The sequence below is a fragment of the Anabrus simplex genome, chromosome 6, assembly GCF_040414725.1.
Source record: "Anabrus simplex isolate iqAnaSimp1 chromosome 6, ASM4041472v1, whole genome shotgun sequence".
In the NCBI taxonomy this organism is placed as follows: Eukaryota; Metazoa; Arthropoda; class Insecta; order Orthoptera; family Tettigoniidae; genus Anabrus; species Anabrus simplex.
Window position 1 is genome coordinate 6029681 of NC_090270.1, and position 10048 is coordinate 6039728.

Below are 10048 nucleotides of genomic sequence, written 5' to 3' on the forward strand. Positions count from 1 at the left end.
ATGATTCCATTAGCACGTCGACAGTACCTTAAATATTGTGTCCTGAAGAACCTAGAACATAGAAAATTGCCTGCCCTACTTGGCCATTAGTAATGATTGACTACCTTTCAAACCATTATGACGACTTAATTCACAACTTGCCACACATAAGGGATCATCCTATTCCGTCACGATATTATTCCACTGTATCGCAACATTACATATTCATATTATTGCTGAACTGTAATCTATTATCCAGCGCGTAATGTTAACATGATTGGTCTTTCTTTGAATATCGTATAAAATTATTCCATAAACTTAACATGAAAATGCGAATGTGAATGTCGAATTAATACACTTCCCAGAATCTTAAATTTCATTAATATCTCTATAAGTGATGACATGATTGGTTTCATAATTTTTGGATGAGGTTGGAAGATTAGTTTGACTTCCTTCCGATTAGGTCATTTATATCTCTAGGCACAACTCAATATATATTGAATCACTTCACTAACAAACGATAGTTCCTTTATTATGAGTTTCGACTTGATATTTGAGCGCTGCCTTTTTCCGGAGGCTAAGTTAATTAATAAGCAGTCAATCATAGGCAGGCGATCGCTCCGATAGAGCGCGTTAGTCTCTACTTCCGGTTACCAGTGTTGTCGATTTGTTGTTTACGGAAACCACGTGCTATCAGCTGTGTGTTTTATTGTGTTTAGTTCTTTTCGCGGTCTATTCAGTTCACTCGGTCGTTCTTGTCAAAGCACCAACAATGGCGTCCACAAATAATGAGTTCGTTGAGTGGTTGAGGGAGCACAATATTTCGGTTCGCGATGATATGAGGAGGGGGATCTCATTCATCTTGTGAAACAAAATAAGCCCTAGTACTCAGTTCATGTGGTGGATCAAATAGCCAGGTGTTCATTTTCCACCATACCATTGCCATTTTAACACCATAGAACTGATTTGGGCCCAAATGAAGGATTATGAACCTGCGAATAACCAACTCTTCACAGTTTCGGAAGTTGAAAGACTTCTTTGGGGAGCCGTAGGCTTGTGAGTGCGGAAGACTGGAGCAAGGTTGTGAGACAAATCTGAGATAGGTGAGGCTTGGGAGAGGGAAAGTATCACAGACGTTTATGTTGAAGACGTGATTATCTCGTTATCGAGAGTGAAACTTCAATATACCATGACAATGCCGATATCCTTCTTCTTCTTCTTCTTCTTCGTTTTGCCTCATGACTGAGGCGTCGTGACTATCATAATATTCAGCCCTCTAGCCGATGAACCATACTCCGCCATTCTTCCCTATCTAAAGCTTTCAATGTGATTACTCTGAGAGAACACTGTAGGGGGCCGTTCACCATGTCAATCCATCGCGTTGGTACTCATCCTCGTTGTCTGGTTCCCTGGACTTTGCCCTCAACAATCAGCTTTTGAAGACTACCATCTCGGCGCATTATATGTCCAAAGTAGCGTACAATCCGCTGAGAGACGTTACACGATAGACGAACTTTATGTGAAGTTGGTTCAGGATTGATATGTTCGTGCGATGTGCTGTCCAAGGAATCTCGAACATTTTCCTCCAGCACCACATTTCAAAGCTTTCTATCCGTTCACGATCACATTTGAGGATGGTCCACGTCTCTGCGCCATACAAGAAGACTGAGAAGACTAGAGATTCAGAGAGCTTCTTTTTTTCTTAATGGTGATATTGACATCTTTCCAGATCTTCCGCAGACGGATCATTGCTATCTTTGCCATTTCCATTCTTCGCTTTATTTCATCTTTGGAACCACCAGAATTGGATAGTAAGGAGCCTAGGTATACGTACTAATGTACAACTTCACACCCTCCAATCTGTTTGATATGTGGACTGTTGTTGTTCTTACGATCAACAATCATGTATTTGGTTTTCTGTCGATTTAGGTGTAATCCAATTTCTAGGCTTGCTTCCTCTACTCCCTTGATCAGCTCTGTCAACTCTTCTTCAGATAATGCTATCAAGTAGTGATGGGACATTCGATTCATTTTACTGAATCAATTCATTTGATTCCGTTCACGTTACTGAATCTATACAGTGATCCGATTCACGGCTCATTGGTCACCGCTCCTACTGCATCTGTGTAGTATGTGCTGGTGAGACAGCAGCAACAGCATTCAGTGCCTGCAGCTGCCATCTGGTCTTCATACTATGAACTCCTTTCTTAGAAAAAATGCTAGTCACTCTAATACATCGAAGGTTTCCGGCGACGCAGGGTGGGAAAGGTTAGGAAGGTAGCAGCCATGGCCTGAATTAAGGTACAGTCCCAGCATTCCTGGTGTGAAAATGGGGAAACTACGGAAAAACCATCTTAACGGCTGCCGACGGTGGGATTCGAACCCACCATCCCCCGAATGCAAGCGCATAGCCACGCGATATTAACCGCACGACAACTCGCTCAGTCTTTTTTTAAAGTATTTTTCTATCAGCTGAGGATTTGTTTAAATCGTCGTATTTTGTATAGGCTACCCGAGATGTACAGTAGCCCGCTGGTTTTCTGATTTAACATACTGTTATTGCGTCTGTCCACATATGATTGAAGTCTTGTGCAACGATGTGACTTATGAACTGAGAGAATACTGAGCCGTTCTTCCCAATATAAAACAGGTACTTTTGAGTGGTCATGGCTCATGAGCATGACTCATAGTCATAAGGCAGGCTAGAGTCGAGTTTAACTGTCAAATGTCGACTAAGTTTTAATACTAAGATTCATTAAACTAATAAATAGTATAACCTAATAGCCTACCTACTTACTAGCTACTTCAGAATTATGTTGTGACTACCTTTTTAACACTGCAAATAAATCCATCTATTATTTAAACCTCCCTGTAAGAAGAGAACAGTGAATGCAAATGGGTATTATTTTCAAATGAGCTGAGCTCGAGAGTCCATTATAGCATACGATTCTTTCAGTCTAGCATGACTCACTGTATGTCTCGCTGCAGCAGAAGCTCGGCTCTCCGCGTGTCCAGTGAGCCGATAAGGAGCCGTGTGTATCATGTGTCTCACTGAGCCGCGCTCGTTCACGATTCTTTCGATGTGCCATGATTCACTGTATGCCTCGCTGGAGCGGAAGCTCGGCTCTCCGCGTGTCCAGTGAGCCGATAAAGAGCCGTGTGTATCATGTGTCTCACTGAGCCGCGCTCGTTCACAATTCTTTCGATGTGCCATGATACACTGTCTCGCTGCAGCGGAAGCTCGGCTCCCCGCCAACGTCCAGTGAGTGCGCCACTCAGCACTGTCCGCTGGGAGTAAGCTGAATCGTGTGCCGTGAGCTCGCCTTTCCTGTGAATCGATTCACTCGGACACTTGAATGAATCGATACACTGCTTCGAATCATGCATTCAGTAGCCAACACTACTATCAAGGTGGTGTCATCAGCAAATCTCAAGTTGTTGATCTTGCATCCCCCAATGGAAAACCCTTGGTCCCAGCCATCTAATGCAGTTCTCATTGCATATTCACCATAGAGATTGGAAAGTAACGGTGACAGGATACATCCCTGATGAACTCCAGTCCTTGTACGAAACTGCTGAGACTGTTTGTTTTGAATCTTCACAGTGGCTGTATTTTCCTTATACAGGGACTTGAGGAGATCAATCAAATGGAGTGGCAAACCCATGTCATCCAAAATTTTCCAAAGATGGTTCCATTTGACAGTATCGAAGGCCTTTTGGTAGTCAATAAAGCACAGATAAACCAGAACATTGAATTCTCTAGCCTTTTCTATGATTTGTCTTAGGCTTAAGATCTGTTCTCGAGTGCCTTTTCCTTTCATGAATTCAGTCTGGACTTCAGGAATTTGATACTCTTGGAATGCCCGGAGTCTCTTGTGCAGGATATGAAGCATAACTTTACTGGCATGTGACATCAAAGCAATTAAGCGATAATTTCCACATTTTTCCTCGATCCTTTCTTGTGGATTGGGACAAAGATTGACTGTATCCATTCCTCGGGCCATCTTCTAGAATTCCATATTGCTTAGCAGATTTTCAACAGCATTTCAATTCCAGCATCGTCTGTAGCTTTCAAGACTTCTGCACTTATTCCATCTGGTCCACATGCTTTTCCAGTTCTCAGCATTTTCAAAGCCATTTCTACTTCATCTCGGAGGATGTCAGGTTCAGGATCTGACTGCTTGTCTATATTCAATTGGTCTTGTGCATTACATTGTTCACTGTAGATATCCTGGCAGTAAAATCTCCATGTTTCCAGAACATTCTCTATATCCACAACATCATCCCCCTTTGAGTCCTGTATATTCCAGGAATATGGCTTGAATTCTCGAGTGATTATTCTAATTTTGTCGAAAAGATCCTTGCTGTGGTTTTGATTTGCATGGTCTTCAGTCTCAAAACAAATGTTACTAAGGAAATTATTCTTATCTCTTCTACAAGAAGACTGAATCCTTCTATCAAGATCAGACATTTGCTCTCTTTTTCCTTTAGTGTTAATGCCAGATTTTTTAAGGCACCTTCTACAAGCTGAAGGGTCAAGTCAGAGATCCACTGTTGCCTTCTAGTATTTGGTACTCGAGATTCATTCAAGGAGGACTCTATCCAGTTTTTAGTCACATTCCACAGCCCTTCTGCAGTTGTTATTGGATCCTGTAATATGGAGGCTCTTCGCGCCAATGATTCCTTGATAGACGACATATTAACTACTTGTGGTATCCTGTGTGATCTTTTAACTGGTGTTTGAAGTTTTATTCGTATTTATGCTCTAAGAAGCTGATGATCACTGCCACATACTGCACCTGGACAAGTTTTGGTGTCCATTACAGAAGACCTCTATCTTGAACTGATCAAGATGTAGTCAATCTGATTTTTATATTGACCATCAGGCGATGTCCATACGTACATGTGCCGTATGTGATGCTTGAAGACTGTATTAGTCATAGTGAACCTGTTTTGAATTGCAAACTCAAGAAGCCTGTTCCCCCGTTCATTTCTTTCTCCCATTCCGTATCGATGTTCTGAGATGCTCATCATGTTGTGTTGAACCAATTTTGGCATTGAAGTCTCCCATAATAATAGTTATTTCTCTGCTTGGAAAAGCTGAAGCAGTAGCATCAAGATCTTGATAGAAGCGGTCGATTATTTCACCAGACGCATCCGCTGTTGGGGCATAAACCTGAATGATGTTGATTGAAAGTGGCTTGCACTTGAGACTTAGTGTTATAATGCGATCATTAACAGGTTTATATCCTTTCACTAGGCCATTCAGTTTGTCACTGATCACAATTGCGACCCCGTTACTGCTTTTTCCTTAATTTCCAGAAACGTAGACCCAATGATTACCACTCCTAAAATGGCCATTGTTTTTCCACTGAGTTTCACTTAGCCCAGCCACTCCTATATTACACCTTTCCAACTCTTGTATTATCAGGAGAGAAGTCCTCTCACATTCCAAGTACCCACATTCTGCTTTGTTCTTCCAGTCGCAAATTTCGCATATGCAGCCTGGTTGCCTACATGCACATGCCCAGTAGCACATTTCACACTTTGCAGCCTGGAACCGCAAAAGTGCCGGTTGTCAGCCGGGTCGCATGACGAATTAGATCCATTTAAAGCAGCTATCATGATAGTGTTCATGGAGATAATAGTGTAGTGAGGTCCCTCTCTCTTCCACACCGCAGTACCACAACCGAAAAACCAGTCATTCTGGTGACGCTTGAGGCTCCCCGCTCTTGACCCATCTTGAGCATGAATTGCTCTGTGCATCAAGTAGATACTGATGGCGCTGCTGCCCGACATCAGGTTTTCAGTGGATTCCAGTGGCATTTCCTCCACTGAGGGACCACCGCCCTTCCTCAAGGAGCTCATCCGCCCGAAGCCGTTGGCTCCCTGAGGGTGTCAGGTTATTTCTCGCCGCCTAACAGTCGGCGTGGAGTCGCTGGCTGTTCTGTCTACTCTATACCGTCAAAAATACGTCCAATGTAATGGTGTCAACAGGTGTAGGCTCTAGTTCCTTGGCAACGTCGATAAGAGCATGCATAGTTCCCGTCTTTGTCATAGTTTCCATGGCATTGATGGCAGATAGAACAAAATGGCCGACACTTAGGGCAATGCAAATATAGTAAATAATTATATCGAGTGTCCCTCTTAGTAATGTTGTCTATGGATTGAGGGCAAAACAAGATGACTATCGCCTATGGCATAAAAACACAATAGACTTACGTTAAAAATCAATATCAAATGATCACAAATTCACTAGACAACACTCACACACAGTAAATATATGCCACGGTGTCATAAATACTGCCAAGAAGCCGCTAACAAAGCACAGTTCCCTTTATATATGGATATTTGATGCTCTTACATCACACTAGATCTTGCATTTGGCAGCCATATTACATTTAATTTACATTTACAATGCCGATAGTGACTCAGAAATGAGTGGTGTGTTCCCTTTGTAGGATTTTTCCTTCCTTAGGAGAAACAATCTATCAGCAATGCGAACTCTCCTAGATGGTGAGTAGAAATTTCATTTCATTTTCTCGCGTTTTATCTCTTTGAGTATTGATCTATATTTATCTTATAGTCTTATCCCAAATATGCTCTGTTATTGTTAATCTTATGTGAGTTATGCAAGTTGCTACAGAGAATAATTGATTCTGGATTCGAGTATAGACATTTCCGTTCAGGTTGTACTTGTACTCGTAACACTTTGGCACCAATGTCTGACTTCCTGTTATCTGTCAAATCGAAACTCATAGGAATGGAACTATATGCGAGGAATCTCCATTAAAAATCAACTACACAAGTATAAGAAAATCTTACCTACGTGATGATTGTTGCGTCACATGCTGCTGGAATTAGCTGCTACCTCCCTGGACTACAACACGTCGTAATGAGAATTTAGTGCATATTCTGCCTTCCTTCATTATTATCATACTTCTCTATATGTATTACGTACAACTGACAAAACATAAATACTTTCACAACAATATACGTGGCATCTCATCAACAAGATATATTGAAATAATGTGTAAATATCACAAGCGCATTTTACAGTATAGACATTTATTCTACGCTTAAATCGACTATGTTACACTTTACTTTACGCATGACATTCTTGTAAGGTATAGTAACGAATGGTTAAATGTGCGGATGCACTTATCACCACTCTTCACAAATTGTGCTGCACTATTCATGTCCACAGTAAACTTAACATTTACACTGTTAGTTCTCACTACGTAAATGCTCAATATGTTACATGCTTCTTGACTGTTTTCAACTTTAACAATGCATATTTACTTTCAATGTTACCTTCGACACAACTCGTAAATATCGCCAATAACCAGCATTGTAGCCTTGTACGTAACTCGCCGTACAACAATCTTGCGGTGACCATATGCAGTAATTTTATAACAGAATTCAGCAGGACGAACAAAAGTATCTACCGTTGACTAGAACGGTAGGAATTCAAGTGTAAGCCGAACGGCTACCATTCATTAGTCGTACAGTCTCGAAATACATACCTGATGTAGTAATAAAATTACTCCAAGCATAGTAACCGTACGACTTAAAAATTCAAAATTAAAAAAATTAAAATCTCTTCATTTGCAAATGAGGTGTCTACCTCGGTGGCAAATGCTACACTAAAAAACATTATTGTCAAGCACTAAATATTAAATTAACAGGAAGAAAATTTTCCCTGCTGCCGAGATGTAGTGTTTACAGTGCACTATGTCTTCTGGTATGGCCTAGAGCAATTTGTTACTTTCATTGACCTGTCTCAGTCTCATCCTAGGCTTTGACAATATGAAAGTGAGTGATGCTAGTAATACCATTGCTTATGGAGCCAGTTCCTGTTATGAATGGTGTGAGAATATCGCTCATAGGGTCGGTTGGTGCATGAATTTCAGTGGGCTTGGCAGACTGATATGTCTGCAGCGGCTGGCTCGGTGAGGAAAGCAACGGAAAACTACCTCACTCCTCACTTCCCTAGTACGCCTCTTCAGTGACGCCTAGGCTATATTTATGACAGCTCTTGGCGGAGCTGCAGAGGATCAAACCAGCCTTCGGGCTGAATACCCAACATACACAATACAATATTATACAATTTATGCTAACAAGTTTTTCTATTAAACACACAGCTCATCCTTAACAAAATTTATATTATTTACAAAATTCTACTTATTATATCTCCTGTACTACTTACAAATGCAGTCAACTGATATACAGTATGTGGAATTACTTCAAATGATACTATACAACTGGTATAAGATTAAAATTTACATTGCATTTATTTACTTTTTTTTACTCATTCTGGAACCTAAGTAGCATAACGACCTGCTGCGTCTTAACCAGAGCCCCTTTTGCCACCACTTTTCAGAGTTCCTGAAGGGCCTTCACAGCTACCGTAGCGGTCCCAGGGCCCTCAAAGTCCCCACTGTACTTCACCCCTACAGGCAGTCCCCTACTTTGGCTGTCCAAACTCCTTAGACCAGGGGATGGAATTAATTTATTCACACACATTTTTATTTACATTAATCTGCACTGGTCGAATGCCCTCTAACATTTCATTTATTTTTTCTGTTCCTGTTTATTCTCTTCTTGAATATCTGGATAGATTTTGGAAAAGGATCAAACACTGCCCCTGGTAAACTGTTCCACTCCTTCACACCCTTCCCAATGAAAGAAAATTTACCCCAATCACTTCTGCTAAAATTCCTTCTAATTTTATATTTGTGGTCAGTCCTGCTGATATAATTATTTTCCAACTGAAGCGTTTCATGGATATCTCCCCATGCTTCTTCTCCTGTATAGGCTCTATATAATCTTATAAGTCTAGTTTTCTCCCTTCTCTTACCTAAAGTTTCCCACCCAAGTTCCTTTAACATTTCTGATACACTGCTCTTTCTCCTGAAATCCCCTGTTACAAATCTTGCTGCTTTCCTCTGCACACTATCTATTTCTTTTATTATGTATTCTTGGTGAGGATCCCAAACACTGTTTGCATATTCCAATAATAGACGAACCATACTTAAGTAACTTTTCTCTTTTAATTCTTTCTTGCATCCTTTAAGTAGCCTCATTATGACATGTAAACAAACGATCTGTATGCTTTCCCAACAATGTCATCAACGTGACCCTTCCAGTGCAAATTACTTTCGAATCTCACACCTAAGTATTTGCACTTGCCATCTTTTGGGATAACTACCTCATCCAAAGTATATTCAAATTCAGTTTTAAAACTCCTGTTTGTAAATGTTGTAACAGTTGATTTGCCTCCATTTACCTTCATATTATTCTCTTCTACCCATTGTTGGATACTCTCAAGGTCCCTTTGTAATTCTGAACAATCCTCAATGTTATTTATTTCCCTATAAACAATTATGTCATCTGCATACAATCTTATTTTTGATGTTATATTATTCCCTAAATCATTTACGCATATTAAGAAAAGTAACGGACCGATTATACAACCCTGTGCAATTCCCTTTCGAACTTTCTCTTCCTGCGATACATTATTTCCTACTTTGACTTTCTGAACCCTTGGATTTAGAAATATTTTTATCCAACGTGTAACCCTTACGTCCAATCCTATTCCCTCCAATTCCTTTAATAATATTCCATGTTGCACTCTATCAAAGGCTTTGGAAAGAGCTATGGCTATGCAATCTAACTGGCCTCCTGAATCCAAATGATCTGATATGTCCTGCTGAAATCCCACCAGTTGTATCTCACAAGAAAATTTCTTTCTAAATCCTCATGAACCAATTTTTATCATCACATATTCCTCTGATGTACTTTGATATTAAACTCTCCAGTATTTTACAGAATATACTGGTCAGGCTGATTGGTCTGTAGTTCTCTGCTTTCCTTTTATCACCCTTTCCTTTATAAATTGGTATTATTATAGATTCCTTCCATTCCTTTGGTATTACACTATTATTTATGACATAGTCAAAGAGAAATTTTAAATAAGGCACTATGTACCACCCCATTGTCTTTAACACCTCCGCAGTAATTTGATCACTTCCTGCTGCTTTTCCTTGCTGAAGCAGTTGGATTTCTC